The 17,084-nt window shown below is 41.5% G+C and overlaps 1 protein-coding gene across 10 annotated transcripts in view; it reads right to left on the reverse strand.

The window, feature by feature from the left end:
- The window catches only part of LOC144754418 (zinc finger protein 618-like), a 1,175,017-nt gene extending 1,158,622 nt beyond the window's left edge, over positions 1-16,395 (reverse strand). For 3 of the 10 annotated variants that reach the window (XM_078642166.1, XM_078642168.1, XM_078642161.1), the window contains exon 1: positions 15,851-16,366. The gene's annotated coding sequence lies outside the window, so the exon portion shown is untranslated. Of the gene's footprint in view, positions 1-12,160; positions 12,255-15,850 lie in introns of all 10 variants that reach the window. The other 7 variants (XM_078642167.1, XM_078642170.1, XM_078642162.1 and 4 more) reach the window with 4 other exon arrangements.
- Positions 16,396-17,084: the final 689 nt, after the last annotated feature.

Below are 17,084 nucleotides of genomic sequence, written 5' to 3' on the forward strand. Positions count from 1 at the left end.
CATTAATATTGTGAGCAAGAAGAACACCTGTTGTCAGCTTGCCAGAAGGGGGAAATTGGCCTTAAAAATAGCTCGTACTTATTAAATATGGCTCGTTATAACGAGTGGATTTTTCGAGCCCTGCATTGTGGGTAAAAAACGATTGTGTGATCCACGCATGGCATACCACTATGGCCTCCTCTAGTTCTGTAGTTTGCAAAAATGTGCACATTTGCTAGGTTTCCTAGGTGAAGTCTGAGTTATGGCTCAAAATCCACAGCTACCCACTTTGTAAGAAATGGGTTAATTATAAGTGGAAAAAATGTAATGTATTTATGTTGCGTTTTGGGCTATTTCTTGTCACAGGCACTAGTCCCACCCACACATGGTACCATTTTTACTAGAAGATGTAGGGGTATGCTGGGTGTAAGGAAGTTTGTGGCTTCCAGCAGATTCCAGCACTTTCCATCACAGAAATTTGAGGAAAATAGGTTTTCTTAGTCAAATTTTGAGGTTTGCAACTGATTCTGGGTAAAACAACCTGGTGAGAGTCACACAAGTCAAATGTGTTGCTGTATAAAAACCTTTTGTTTGATTTAATAGACCAATCCTTTGCTCCATGGATAATTAGAATCAAGCCCATATTCGGGAAAACTTGACCCCTGACTTGCCTCCGGATTAACTAGCATTGTCATCGGAGCGGGGTCAGGAATGTTTCTTAGTTTATGTTTAAAAACGTTCACTTTTAAGAAATATATTACTAATGGTAGAGCTCTGTGGTTTACAGACAACTCATTTTATGGCAAGACCGGAGGCTAACATTATTGCATTTCTCCTTTCTTGCCACCACACAGCAGCTCCTTTAACAAAATAGAACACAGTTACAAAAAATTCCAACATCATAAAACCGTAGAACACTCCTTCCTCTTCCATCTTTTTTACTGCTGGAGGTAAAAGCGGCTCTTTTATTAATGTTTATTAATATGGCAATTTTAAAAGTGCGTTTGATTGATTAGTTTAGAAGATAATATATAATTTTTTGGGAAAGTAATTTTGGGAGTAAAGTAATGTTTCAGTATGAATTTTTTTATCGTAGATGTTTCATTGTTAAATAGTTTAAACTAAGTTGATAAATGGTAGCGAGAGAATCCTTTTATTGAAAATCCTGTTTAAAAATGACATACAGGGGATGAGGAAAGTATTTTAATACGTTTATAGGATTCCCGGTCTTCAGTGATCAGCAGTTTATAACGGAGCTTTGCGCGCCGTACGAGGGTTGCCATGGAGAATGAGGCTCGCGGGGAATCCGGTTTGTTTCTTTGAAAGTGGAGGCACAAGTGGTTTTTTTTTTAGGTCTAAACTGTGCTGTGATTCAAGGAAATTACCGCTGGTTGCAAGGCGTGAATAAAGGAAGGGTTGTGTTAAACACCAGAGTGCAGAATCAGCAGTAATTACATGAAAATAGACGAAGGACTGGAATCCAAAGCAGGGGGGCCATTTTAGATGGTTAAATTAAGTCATTTGTAAAAATGGATGAAGGACTGATTAGAAATGAACGCAGGTGCCATTTTAGATGTGTCAATTTGAGGTGAAAGGTTTTGTTGTAGGAAAGAGGTGAAAGGACAGTTTTGAGTAACGTTTTTATAGAAAGTTTAAGAGCTTAACCATCATGAGTGTACCTAGAAATGTAGGTAGTTTAGAGAGTGAAAGTATGGAGGATAGAATTTTTGCAAAGAGCATTTAGCTCTTTGCAGAAGTCACAAAAGGAGATTGAGAAACTGTTCAACAAGCGTGTTTTTGGTGGAGCAGGGAGAACGAGAGGTCAGTTCCCCAGCCGAGACCAAGGAATTACTAGGGCATCATTTAGGCTAGTTCATATCAGACCTCATACTACACAGGTGGATTATTTCCACAAAGACAAAGGAGTAGAGGAAGAGGTAACGTGATTTTCGACGATCAAGGAATACAGTTAAGACAAGACCCTTTGATTACCCTCCAAAAGTTGGGCGGCAGACTTGCCCAATTTCATTGGAATTGGAAGTGGGTCACAAAAGATCCGTGGGTCTTGGAAACTATTTTGGGATATTGGATAGATTTTGTAGAGGAGCCTTTTCAAAGTCATCTCTCAGAAATGTTGAGATTCAACAAGGAATTTACGGAGTTGGTAGAAAAAGAAGTTCAGGAATTGATTGCAAAGGGTGCTGTTGTGGAAGAAAAGGAATGTGTTCAAGGGTTTGTGAGCAATATATTTTTAGTGGAGAAAAAAAGATAAGGGAATGAGGTCTGTCATAAATCTAAGAGGTTTAATCAAGAGGGTGGCATATCACCATTTCAAAGTGGAATGGATACATTTGTTGAGAGATATACTTCAAATGGGGGATTGGATGACCCGTCTGGATCTGAAAGATGCTCATCTGACTATTCCAGTGTGGGGGCATCATCAGAAAGATTTGTGTTTCAGATGGGGAGGAAAGATGTGGAAGTTCACTTGTCTTCCATTCGAACTTTCATCTGCACCGTGGTGTTTCACCAAGGTGCTTCGTCCAGTGGCGACTTATTTGAGAGAGAGGGATCAGATTGATCATTTATTTAGACAAAATATTGTTGATGGATCAGAACAGATCGATTTTGGTGGAAAACACAAAGTTTGCAGTGGATCTTTTAGAAAGTCTAGGATTTGTAGTGAATATGAAGAAATAATGTCTTCTACCAGGTCAGGTGACTCAGTTTCTGGGGTTTATGGTGGATTCAGTGGTTGGTCAACTGATTGGAAATTGGACAGTCAGGTCTATCAGGCTCTAATGTTAGTTTGGTGTCCTTGCAATGTGGATCTATTTGCGAACAGGTTTAATGTTCAGCTACCAAGGTTTTACAGTTGGCGTCCAGATTCGGATGCTCTGGGGACGGATGCGTTGCGACAGAACTGGAAGGGTTTTAGACCTTAAACCATTCCGCCGTTTTCAATGATCACTCAAGTCTAGGGGAACCTTAGTTTTGGTGACTCCTCTTTGGAGATCTCAGGTTTGGTATCCAGTACTCTTGGAAAGGTCGACGGATTTTCCAATTCTACTTCCTGGGTTCCAGGATATCTTACGATTTGGTGACATCAGGTCAGATGAGGGTAGTGGCATGGAAAATTTCAAGCGAGTTTGGGAAGTGCTTAGTCTTTCACAGATGGCTACAAATCTTATTAAGGACTCATGGGCACCAGGTACACAGAATATTTATAGATTGGCATGGCAGAAATGGATATGCTGGTGTGTGGAGAGAGGGGTTTTGATCCTGTTTCAGTTGATGTAGTTGAGGTAGTAAACTATCTGTCTGGTCTCTTTAAAAAGGGACTGTCTTACAGAACCATTAATGGGTATAGGTCTGCTACAGTGGACGGTCATGTGGCGGTTAATGGAGTTTCGTCGGACAAGATATGTTGGTAAGAAGGGTTCTGAGGAGTATCAGGATCTGTAAACCTCCTGTAACTAGATATAATTCAGTTTGGGGCGTATCTTTGGTTTTGCACTATTTAGAAAGTTAGGATTGTTTGGATTTGAAGGTCTTGTCTTTTAAAGTGATGATGCGGTTGTGTTTGATATCTTTTAGGAGAGTATCGGATGTAAGGGCTTTGGATGTTTCAAGTAGGATTTTTACTCCTGAGTTAGTTTGTTTCCATTTAGCTAGGAGAACAAATACAATCTTTTATCCGTTTTTTGATGAGAAAGTGAATTTGTGTGTAGAACATGGTGTGAACGAATATGAGAAGAGGACTGTTTCATTGAGGGCTGATGAAGAAAATCAGTTGCTTATATCATTTAAGAGTCCTCATAAAGCGGTCTCTTCACCCACTCTGGCTCGTTGGGTGAAGGAAGTTATGAAATGTGCAGGGGTGGATGTAAGTATGTTTGGGGCACATTCATATGGAGGAGCTTCGGTTTCAAAGTCTTTTATACTTGGAGGTGCTTTACAAGACATATTGTGTTGTGCAGATTGGTCAAATTATGCAGTTGTTAGGAGATTTTATTTCAAACTTGTGGAATGTTCTGCATCTTTGTTAATGGAAAAGCTTTGAACTTGCAATAATGTTAGCCTCTGGTCTTGCCACACAATGTAGATTTTCATCAGCTTGGTGTTCAGAAAATCTGGATTTTAATAAGACACAGTCACTAATATTATTCCCACCCTGAACCCTTCCCAAGTATAATAGTGTTATTTTGCTTGCTCACAATCTTAGAAGAAGAAGAAGTGAAGGAAAGGATATTTCATGGGATATTCTTGCAGGATGAACATTTTCACTATTGTTTGGATATGTTATGGACATTTACTACAGATGTTTTTTTATAAGTCATTGAACGCAAAAAGAAGGAAGAGGAAGGAGTGTACTACTTTTTTATGATTTTGGAATTTTTTGTATCTGTGTTCTATTTTGTTAAAGGAGCTGCTGTGTGGAGGCATTAAAGGAGAAATTCAATAATATTAGCCTCTGTGTCTTTAATAAAAGGGTATTTTTAGGAATACCAAGTAGATGTAAATCTACATTTTCCAATGAAATGGCCATAAACTTTCCCACTGACATGCAGTTTTACAGGTAAAACTATATATCTTACAAACGATAATGCGTGGAAATCAGATTTCCACAAATATTTATCATTTGCTCATCACCAAGGAAAGTGTTCCGATTTGTTCTGAGCCTATTAAAACCTTTGTTTCCATCACACTTCAAAATTACAACCCAAAAGGTTCTTTCCTCACGGCAAATTTAATTTGAAATATTTGTACAGTTTGTTAAAAAGCTATGTAAATGTGTGTTCGGAGATAAATGACATTCTAGAGCCTTTCATTTTACACTCCCTGTGCCCTAGTCGATTTTCAGACAGTCAAAATCCTTTAACTTTGCTGTTTCAGAAAGAAATGTAAACACACCAATCTCCAAGATAAAAATTATCAGCAATTTGTAAAAAGACTTAAGCTGACATTTAACCTCTGTCTGAACACAAAGCTAATGTGTCAAGATAAACAAATCAAAAAAGGCATCTGTAGTGCTCATTCGCTTTCTGAAAGAATTAAACACCTGGGGCCCGATGTAGGACACCAAATACCGGTCGGTAACGGCCGATTTCGGCCATTACCGACCAGTATTTGTTTTTTGACTTCTAGGGGGCCTAAAATGTACAGATTCGGTAAATTTACCGAATCGGTAAATTTACCGAATCGGTAAATTTACCGAATCGGTAAATCTAGATGTAGGTGGCACTGAAAACAGTGCCACAGGCCCTTAAGAATTCGTTATTTACCATGACATACTATTTCATGGTAAAAAACGAATTCCTGTATACATGCACATCTGTGGGCATGTATGTGTCACATGGCACACAAGCCAGAATCAAGGGTGCAACAGGGTGTCAAAGTGACACCCTGTCCCCCTTGACAATTCAGTAATTTTACCGAATCGGTATTGGATTCGGTAATTACCGAATCATACCGATTCGGTAATAATTTCCGAATTTTTTCCTACATCTCATTTACCGAATCTAGAATACTGAATCGGTAAAATTCGGTATTCTAGAATCTGTAAATGAGATTGACCTACATCGGGCCCCTGATCTTTGTTTACCAAGCCCTCTCGCCAGACAGGGCAAGTAGGCCCTAGAAATAGTTCTCCCTGACAAAAACGGACGTGTCACAATAAGTGGGCGAGCTGATTTTTCATAGCCTGGACATGTTCATCAGACCTCGACTCCTTGAATTTTTACCTACCAGTCCGGATTGTTTCTGGTTGATGATTGAGTTGCCGTTTTGGATTCAAAACACTACTGTTGTGAATATGAATACAGGGGCTACTCTTACTGTTACCCTTATTTAGCATTTGAACTTTCAAGGATTCTAACTTCTTGAGTCAGACATTTTGCCTGTAAGTATACAATTAGTCATGATGATGGTCTCGCTTATTGATTAAATTTGAGACTGAAACGTTGACACATCTTTTGCATCTTGGCCAACAAATCAAGCAGTACCAACGCTTCACTTATTTGTTCTATTCCTTGTATATAGGGACACTATATTAAGAAAGATCATAGCATCACATACACATGTCTATGCACATTTTCAGGATATTATGGTCTATGTTGCTCAACATGCATGCGTGTATGCTTCCCTATGAACCCCATGTTTTTATATATAGAAACGACGTACTTACTCCAGGAGTAAAGAAATCTGATTCAGTCAACATGTAATGTTTGTAGACTTTTGCTTCAATTCACATCAATTGTCTAATTAAGGTTTTATCACCTTCCTTTTAAATCCAATTTAATGAAGTAATAAATTCCATTGAGAGCAACTTGTTTATATTTATGTTCTTGTACCCACATTCTCAATGGGTTATTGGGTAGTACTTTTTATACGGACCAGTATCACTGCAGCACTCAATCTGCCCAATGAAGTTTCAGGGTGACATTCAAGTTTTACTAGAGAAGTGTATGGCTGCAGGTAGTTCTATGTGGGAAGAGATGGTTGGGATGCATTGGGTCCCAAAATTGGTTCTGGTCATGATGGGGTGAAATTAACGCTGTTTATATGCATGTCAATCTTTATGTAGATATACTAGAGGAAAAGAGCTTCTTCCATGCAGTACTTATTCTTTAATCATTAACGAAGAATCACTGCAAGGTGGGCGTACTAACTCTTTATTGGTGGTGATGGCCCAACCTAAATGAATCAACAAAACCATAGCATAAGGATCTATGGAACCTTTCAAGAGGAGGTAATGGTGCTAACCTAGGAAATCAACAAGCACTTTAGCTATGATTATACTTTAGAGAAAAGAGTTTCCAGGGATGAGGCGGAAATAGTTAGGCTTCAAGATGAGCAATCTTTCTCTTAACTCCAGTGTTGCTCCCAACTTGGACCACTTTACAGGATCCAAGGCGAGAGCCCGTTTTGAAAGACAGCTTTACTCGAACTGTAATGGCGAGCTAAATGAGCCTGTGTGAGACCAGCATTGTGACAGAAACTTTAACACCAACTGACAGCCAAAGAGTGATCCCAAGATGGCAGAGGTCAACATGCTTAACTCACAAGTCTTCCACACAGATCTACTGTGCGACCGACAGGCATAACTCTCTGAAAAGAGGCTCAAGTGTTCTGCATAACAGCCCTAACTCTAAACCTACACATAACAGGAACGTTTGTGTCTGTAGGCAACTGCAAAAATGAGAAATGGAGCCACAAGGACTAATGACGTACTGGTGTGGATTATCTCTAACACATCTGGCAGCATTGGTCATCAACTCTGCTTTGTGTAGTGATGCACTCTAAATAACACAAGTTGTAGCTCTGAGGAAGGGATAGCCAAGGGCCAATAAAGTCTGCCCTAAACAATCTGCAAGGAACCACATTGTGTAGAATTCAGTGTCTACTGTACAATAAATATTGGATAAAAGCAAATGTTGCTTTAAAATGACCATAAGCTTAGTGGGGAAACTGAACATTTTGTATTATCAGTGGGGAAATGAACTCTGTATAATTAGAAAAAGCCCAGATCACAGAGATATTAATCGAAATTGCATTTACTTTTATCAGGAGTTCAAGGTAGATTTTCTACAGAATGAGGCGAAGGCTTCCAAGATTTGTATTTTGGTTACTCCCTGTTTTGCCAATATTAAGCTCTCCAAAACCAATGTGAAATGTTTGACATAGAATGGGGTTTTAGAAAGGGTTTTCGGTATTTATGTGTAAGTGGTATTCATTTCATTGAAAGGCTCCTCAGACAGAGAAGTAGGGAAAGCACATTAATGATGAAGTATGTGATCCCCCAAAGGCTGCAAGATGCGGAGCAAGGCTGCAAAGAGAAAAAACAAATCTGATCATAAATAGCTCCAGGATCCATATATTCTCTTACCGGAGCTATACTACCATGGTGGGAAATCAAAAGTTACAGATGATCGCGAAGGGAATTAAACGCCAAGGGATGGGTGTCTCCTAGTTGTACCTTGTCAGGCTTACGGTGTGTTCTGGAGGAAGGACTTCTCTTTTCTAACACTGGGCTGGTCCATGTGTATATTTTATTAACCAAGAATAGATGGAAACAGGGAATATCTTTTGGATGCAAGTAATACAAGATTTCCTGCCTCTAATATGAAGCTATTTTATAAGCCTTATAAGGAATCCTTGGTCTTTTTATGGCCAGATGAAATTTCTATTACCTCAGCATAATCTCTGGAATTGTGATATTTGCTTGTTATGTGAAATTCACAAAATTATGATGTTACACCATGGCATAATTTTATGGCAGGAGCTCACTAACAATGCAAACGACCAGACTGCAACCAGCTGCCGCACACTACATTTTTAGGTTTCGCCTGGCGTTCACTGCGCAGCAGTGTCGCACAGGCGAAATCTTATGTTTTTCAGTAAGGGGCTTTAACCCGCCTCTCTCTTCCATTGGCTAGCTCCATAAATGGAGGCTAGCCATTGGAAGAGAGATGTGTCAATAATTGTCGGAGCAGATTCGTGGGCGTTCCGGTGATTTTTTCTCGCTCCGCCCCTTTTTTTGCCGTCATGAACATGTGGGTGATTACTTTTTTTTTGTTTTCCGGATGTTTGCGGCCGCCATTTTTTTTTTTCATGGAGCTGGGGCGGGTGGGATGATTGCGGTCCGGCGGGTGGATGTGTGCCTTGGTGAGAGGCAGTGCAGTTTACCAGCCCACGGCACCCTTTCCAGCAGCAACATGTATTGTGCCTACCCCGAGCCCAGGATGGGGACCAACTCGCTGAGGCGGGGCCTGAAGGAGGCAACTTCCGCTTCCCCCTGCTTGGGGGAAGCCATTGAGACGTTGCCGGTCTCCCATGCAATGGAGGGAGACCGGAGATTCCCGCCCGCCGCCGGAAGCAGCACTGGAGTTGCGGGGCTCCCATGATGATGGGCGAGCCCCCGAGGCATGGAGGGAGACCGGAGATTCTTCACCACCGCCGGATGCAGCAAGGGAGTTGCGGGGCTCCCATGATGACGGGGGAGACCCGGAGGAAGAATGCGCCCGGAGCCTTGCGGGCTGCATTTTCAAAGTCCGGGTCCCGAGATGGGGGACCGGGTGAAGGCCGGCGCATCGTGAGGTCTGGCGCTGCGAAGGCGGGGCTCTCCTGAGGAGCGCCACCGAGAGTTGCAGAGACGCGGAGGGGCCCGAGGCACATTGCCGGTGCCTGCCCCGCCGCGTAGGCCACAGATCTTCCCACGCCCAGCGCATGGAGCAGCCCAGTGAGTTAGGGCTGGGGCAGGGCTTTTTTCAGTGTAGGGCGGCCCCGGATGGCAGCGGGCCGCCCCAACGGTGCCCAAAAAAAGCTTCAGAGTCCTCGTGTGGCTCCGTGGGGGCATGTCCCATTCCTAGGTGTGGCCTTCAGTGCACTGTGAGTATGCAGGGTGTGTGGTTCTGTGCACAGTGTGTATGCAGGGTGTGGGGTTCAGTGCACTGAGAGTATGCGGGGTGTCGGGTTCTGTGCAGTGTGTAAGCACGGTGGGGGCTTCAGTGCACTGTGAGTATGTGGGGTTCTGTGCACTGTGTATGCAGAGTGTGAGGTTGTGTGCACAGTGTGTATGCGGGTTGTGGGGATCAGTGCACTGTGAGTATGCGGGGTGTGGGGTTGTGTGTAAGCGGAGTGTGGGGTTGTGTACACTGTGTGCATGCGGGATGGAGCTTCACATCCCTTGCTTGGAGGCCTTGGAGACGTTTATTGGTGTGGATAATTTACTCTTTCACATAACTTCCCCAGCACTGTGGCTGTAGTTTGTGCGACGTTTGAATTACTTTTGAGCATAGAGTGTTTTGACTGCACGTTGATCTGTATTTTAAAATTATCGAGGGGACTTCCTCTCTGTGTGTCTCTTTGGCAGGCCCCAGCTGTGCAACTTCCGGCATGTGTGGCTCTGTGTGTGTGGCTCTATGTGTGTGTGGGTGGGTGCAAATGCAATAGGTCTCGCATTTGTGAGAGATTAAGCTATTGGCATTGTAAATGACAATGCCATTTATTTATCGGTTTTCAAAACCAACACATAAATAAAAATGTTGTCATTTACAATGCCAATAACTCTAACTTTTGCAATGGTGAGACCGTTGCATTGTAAATGCTTGTTTTCATTATGTGTGCAAAATGCATACAAAATAGATGCAAGGACACGTTGTGGGCTAAAATATAGTACCAAATGCTGGTTTTGCATTTTGCATAATTAAGCAAAAGCATTCTGTATGTGGACATTAGTTACTGTTTAATAAAGAAAGATGCTAAACAAAAAGATTTGCCAGGCACAATTACAGCAAGATAACTATGCATTATTTAATGTAACATGGCTTGATACCCCAGGAAGTCAATGTACTGCGGGCCACACTGACAGACAGCAAAAGAAAACAATCTCGAGTCAACTCTGGAAATTTCCTCCAAATCTTCCTGCAGTCAAAAAATTCTCCATCAGTACATGGCGCCAGTGACCTGGTGGTAGCACAAAGTGGAGTTTTTCGCTCTGGAAATTAATAACCCACTATGAACAAAGAGTACTTGGGTGGGTAATCATCTGACAGCTGTTCAGGACTGTGAGCTGGGGGCACAGGGTTTCCTGCAGAATCGAATAGAAAGTTAGCAATGCCCCAACAGGGAAGGGGATAACCTGGTGCTTTTTCAGTAGTGTGCCATTTTCAGTACTCACATCTGCGAGTGTCGCTGCCTGACACATACAGCAGCATCACTCACTGTTAACTGATTCACTGGCTCCAGGCATAAGAGCTAGGTTCACCACACTGTTTGAGAGACTAGGAGCCCAGTCTTATGAGCATCAAGGCAATATGCTCAGCATGACCTGGGCCACTGGAATTATGTGATTCTGCAACAGCAGCTTTTTTTTGCATAATTATGAATTTGCCACATAATCCATTATCTGCTGCATAATCTGCAGATTTGAACATTAAAAAAGTTGTATCTAGCTCAAACAGATTTAAAGTAACTAAAAACAAGGCAACATGTTGGAGTACAGTGGACGGCCCTTCGCATAAGTTAACTGGTCTTCTTTCAGTTGCTCATTTCTGTATTTGGGGACTCATTACGATGTCGGACGGAAAGACTCCAAACGGCATTCGGATTTACCAAACCTGTGTCAGAACCCATGTTTCTGACCGACATGGAATCATTCCCGACTGACCGATTACAATAGAAGGTAACCCTTTGGTCTTTCAGACTCAGCTCCAACCGGCATTCGGAGACTCTGAGTCGGTTGGCGCCGATTCGTACAGGTCTATGGACTGCGTTCCCGACAGACGTATTACGATGTCGGATTCAAACAGCCTTTCTGAATTGGTCTGTCCGACACGAAACAGCTGTCAAAAACTGACTTTGGGGGCCTGTAGCAGCCCCCCCACCCTTGACCCAGAGGCCTCCGGTTCGGGCCCTTCGGGATACCCATGGGACCCCTCTCGACAACCTTGCAGTGTGGCAGGCACCATGGGGTGCCTGTGACAGGGTGCAAAGTTTTCCAGAATAACTCCTTTTTTCAATGGGAGCCTTATGTTGTCGGTGGGATTACAGGCTCCCATTGAAGTCAATGGGAGTCTGACCGTCAGTCAGACTCGCTGAACCAGCGTCGGTCGGAACCGATTCTGACAAGAAGTCAGTCGGAATGCTTTCCGACCGACATCGCAATGAGTCCCTTAGTTATTAAACTGCCACTAATTAGTTTAATTTTTGCCCAGACAGTATTACCATGTGTAAAAATGACAAAATAATAGTAACAAAAGGGAGCCTTTTCCTGCATCGTAATAGGTCAACCCTGCCGCATAACTTGGTGCCCCCTACTGCAAACTTCCAGAGGCCCTCAGCATGACCCATGTTACGCAATGACATGTGCCAAATGGTCCATGGGAAAGACCTTGAATGCACACCCCAGAAGCAGAGGATAGACGATAATGTATAAACTGTGTATAGCGCTAACCAACCTGCACTGGAAGCCCAAGCTGTTTTCCCTTGACCTCAGAAAGCAGGGTAAAAGTCGTAAAAATAATAATCAGGTGAAATAAGTAGTACTTCTCAAAAGGAAAGTCATTACAACCTTTTTATAACAGCGTTTGTGGTACAAGGTTTTAATGCATTCTACGTAAGTTGATCAAATATACAGCCTTATTAATACATGGACTCATATTCAAAATAGATGACCTACCTTTTCCTATTATGCTGACAAATTTGACTTATTATGTGTACTGTATTTTCATGTTCATCTATCTCTCACTGCAAAGCAGAGGCAATGTAGAAGTCTACATTTAGAAAAAATAATGCATACATTTATAAACATTCGCCCAACCATGAAATAAAATACAAGCTAAGGATTGCACATGAAGCAATGCACTGTGGTAATCATTCATTTTTAGGATTTGTGAAGTTAATATCAGTAATGAAGTCTCATGTCAAAGCCACTGACCTATGCTAGCATGTAGAAAGTGCCCCACTGCAAAACTCAGAGGTTAGTGGTCATATTTTGTATTTTATTTGCGTTCTGGAGTACGATCCTGACTGTGAAAGATACAATAAATCAGCAATAATAGAAATATGAAAAACAAACTCTTTAAAATAGTTATTTTAATTTACAGAGTCCAGTTTTCTGTATACAAAGTGGTCAGAAAAGGATAGATAACTGATTAAGTGATGCAAAATAACAAAAGTTTAAAGCAAAAGGTAGGTAAACTTTGTTGGTAAATATAGCAAGCACTGTCAAAGCCAATTAGTCTCTTTTGACTTTGCCAATACAGACCTATTGGCTCGGCCAATTATTTTTAGCAACAGCAATTCAGAGAAGAAACTTCCTATAACATAAATGATGCAATATATCACCATGGATTCTTGCATTGATTAGAGGCTAGCTACATCTGTTGAGATATTATGATTAGGAACATCATTGGGTATTTTCAACATCTAATTTTTATTAGAAATACATCAAAGGATTAAAATTAATACTGATTGTCAGAGTTAAACACCCACAATCTAATTAATAAATTTGAAACATTGAATGTCTAGGATATAAGTTAATAAAATACAAAGTTTATATATTATTTCATGTAATTGAATAGTTCTTTTTGTGTACTTCCAAGTTGAAGGCTCGTAGAAACATTCCTTCTCAATTTAAAAGGGTAAAATGTTCTGTCACCACAGACAAAGGATTTTGTTTAAGGGTAGCAAGCCAACCATTATCCTATGCTACCAATACACTGGATACCACATGATGACAGACATACATGTCACCACACATGAATTCTTCATGACGCACCAAGAAATTTGTTTTTTTTCATTTAGTATTCAAAGATAGCGAATGTTAATCTTCGAGCAGTACATTTTTTAAAGTGTGAAACTGCATTTAAAATATTTTTTTATTTTAAAATAACATGTCTGAGAGGGGAGAAGGAGCATAGGAGGGCTGATGTTTTTGGTGCTGACTTTCCAGCCATTACTTACAACTGCTACCTCGCAAGAGCCTCAGAATTCTCTATTCCATTCAGCCCAGCAGTCTTTAGATAATGCTCATCACCTTAACAACAACAAAAACACTCCTGCCTTTCTCAACCGTCTGTTCAGTTATAGGAGGCCCCTATACCTCCAGGTTGCATACCTTGTATGATAAAAGTTGTGTTCCTCTCCCTGGTGGAAGAGTTTCTTAGCACTGAAAAAAGTAAAACTACAAATATCTCTCAAAATATTAAAACAAACCATTTAAAAAGTCAGAGATCGATGCAAATGTTTACGGTTTTTGCAACTCAGTGGACATTTGCAATTTCAACAAGTTTACCATAACTGATAACGTATTTGAGATCAATCTCTAAAACAAAAAAAGAATGACTGAACTGAGGGCACAAGTTACACAACATACCCTCGGGTCTAAACTGAAAAACAAAAGGAAATTAAGAACTGCCAGAGATCTTTCCTTACGCCCTACGGAGAATGCCTTTATTAGGACGAAATCCCTCACCCGCCATTGGTGGCATGCTTCATCATAGGGACTCTCCTCTTGACGGGAAAATCTAGTCCCGCCACAGGCTACAACCCCCCCTCTCTGAGAGAGAGGAGCTCAATTATTTTTTTTGTTTCTAACTTTAGGATATACTAAATCCTCCAATGAGAAGACATGAAACCAGTTGGGTAAGGGCGCAGCACAAAAGAAAATAACAGTGAATAGAGTGATAATGAAAACTAGCTACCAGGTATGAGATGAAACTTAATTGGCTCATCCTGGGGCCAGGCTTAAAACAATGCACCAGAACGGGTAAACTTCTACCTGCTCGAAGGTGACGAAAAGATCTACCAGTTTCAGCCTAAAGACCCTAATAGATGTCACAGCTTTAGTCAGGAACTGTAATTGCTGCTGCTATCTACATTAACTGCATTAACAAACAACAAACAAGAAAAGAAGAAGGGGTTATACAACACCAGTAGTCCTTAAAGTTCCATAGGTACTACACTGGCCATACCTGAACAAAAACAAAACGACAATTAGAATCAATAGAAAATATAACTTTGAAACTGAGGGCACACCAACATATTCGAGATAATTATTTGGCCACCAAGTCACACAAAAAAAATAGAGAACGTAAAACTTGACATTCACTAGAATCTCATCAGGGTAAAGCAAATCTGAAATGTGCTTGCTATTTAATGCACAATGTAGTACTCTCAATGAAAGGTAGTCTCTGGCACAATGGACACTACACACAACTATGAAAAGGTTCAGCAAACCTTTTAGAATTAGCACATTTTTGTCAAATATTCCAAATAAAATCTTGTATATGTAATTTACGGCCTACAGCAATAAGTCTTCCTCTTTGCACCACTGGTCTAAAGAGATCATGGCTACTTTTCCAACTGACAAGGGTTCGATTTTCAGCTACACTTCATGCAAAGCATAACATTGATTTTGCTAAAATGTAACATTTAAGTAGGTGAAAACAGCTTTTTAAGTTACCAATATCAGTCACCCTTCAACATGCTCCAAAATCAAAAGGGCCGATTTTCAGATTCCTAGAAAAAAATATTGTCAAAAAGAGGTCATACACATCTAAATGTTGATTAACCATTTCCCCTAAAGTTGGCAAAATCGTATTTTTGTGTAGCAAAAGTGGTTTCTTTTCTCTCAATTTTTGTTGGTATTTAAATTCATGCAATTGAATTTGTTCAAGGAAATCCGTACAAGAGTATAAAAAAATAGAGGTATGAAAATCCTTTACATCCGAAAAATTCCCACCACGTCGTGAAAAAAATCCAGCTTTAATTTACAAAAAGAAATAAACTGCAAATATTTCTTTTTTTCTCCTTCACAATTTTCATTTCTCTCAGAGCACCCAAAAAATTCCCCTGTAGGTGGCGCCATTAAAACGAAACAAACTGCAGTTTCGGGGCGAAGAACACAAATTTAGAAGGAAAAAAAAGAGAGAATTAACGGCCTTTAAAGGTTCTACAAAAGAGGGGGCGATGTGTGAGCGGAAGAATGGGGGCGGCACAGAGGGGCTCCATATACTAGGAGGGGTGTGTTGGTTGTGGTCGGGGCCAGATGCGTTTCTTTCTGAACGTGAATTGTACGAACTGAAATGGCCGCTCTACCCGGCTTTGTTTTCCGCCCTCCCAGCCCACAGTGGTTCCCCCTGATGAATGTTGATAAAAGTATAGAGCGGAATGGGAAGGCGAAACGATAAGACGTTTCTCTGACAAGATATAAATGCGACGAGATTTTGGAAATCTATTACTTTTTTTTTTACAGATTAGGGGGAAAATAATCGCCTTACTGCAGCGCGACACATCGCTGGCGCTCCGCCCGCCCTTCCTGCGAGTGCCCCGCCGCGCGCTGCGGAGTGCATGGCCGGAGTTTTACCTGGTGTCAGTCGGGTGGCGTCCAGTGCAAGGCCCGGGCTCCGCAGCTGCTTGGGGTCCGCGCTCCCCCGCTCACACCGGTGGCGTCGCACCAGAGGGCGATTCCGTCTACTTTTTTTTTCTTCCTTCTGTATTATTTTTAATTTTAGTGGTGAGGGTGGAGGAGGTGAACGCGAGGAAAGTGGCCGGGCGGGCTCTGCAAGGGAAGCGTGCCCGGCCGCCGTACGATCGCTAAGGAGTGAAGGGTGAAACAAGCAGCTGGGGACCCGAAAATCTCACGCGGAGAGGGCTACAGCCACTTGTCTCCGGGGACCAGATCAACACAACGCCCGCCGCTCTTTGACCCCCACCGCCCAGGAGGAACGGCGACCCCAGCACCAGGGGCCAGCGGAGAGCGGAGGCCAACACACCCCGGCGTCTTTAACAAACTGCGAAATTCTTATTTTCTCCTCATGGATCCCCACATATTCTCCTGCCTCGCTCTCCCTGGTCCTCCTTTTCCCTCCTCCCCGAACTTGGATTGTTTTTTTTCTGTGGAAACTCTTCACAAATCCGAATTCGAAATCTCTTTGTGAAATCTGAATAATGAATTGAGTCCCCGCCCTTTCAAATCCCTGGGATTTCTGTTACGGTTTCTCTCATTTTCTCCGTTTGTGTGTGTGAGAGAGAGACTAGAGGGCGTTCTGTGGTAAAAATTGGGACTACTTTTTCTTCGAATTTTTTTTTCTCAAACCAAATATTTAAAATAGAAATATTTCTCCTCTCGAATATTGGCTGCCAATGAAATTAAAGGGAATAGGTTACATATTTTCTTCCGAATGCCTATAAGGAAGCAGCCACGTTTTATTTGCTGCTGCGGCCCTTTAGGAGCCTGGAATGTACCAGAAGGCCTCCGGGTCCTGATACACACGAAAGCTTGAATTCACCCTCTAGCCTTCCATTTTGAATTTGAAATCAATTTCGAAAAAAGCTAGTTTGTGAATACCTACGAATCTCTTGAAGAGTTCTAGGAAGGAAATCTAATGAATTTAATCATATTTAAAATTAGTGGAAACGGCTTTACCTCATAAACCACAGTGATGTGGTTGAAAGATATATTTTTTTCTTTAACGTGACATTGATAAGCAGCAGATGGACAGCTGCTTACAAAACTAGAGATGACGATTTTCATTTGAAAAATACAATTTGTAAATTTGAATTTTGTTAAAATTTATAGATTTTTTTTAGATGCACAT

Source organism: Lissotriton helveticus, chromosome 5_1 (assembly GCF_964261635.1).
Source record: "Lissotriton helveticus chromosome 5_1, aLisHel1.1, whole genome shotgun sequence".
NCBI lineage: Eukaryota > Metazoa > Chordata > Amphibia > Caudata > Salamandridae > Lissotriton > Lissotriton helveticus.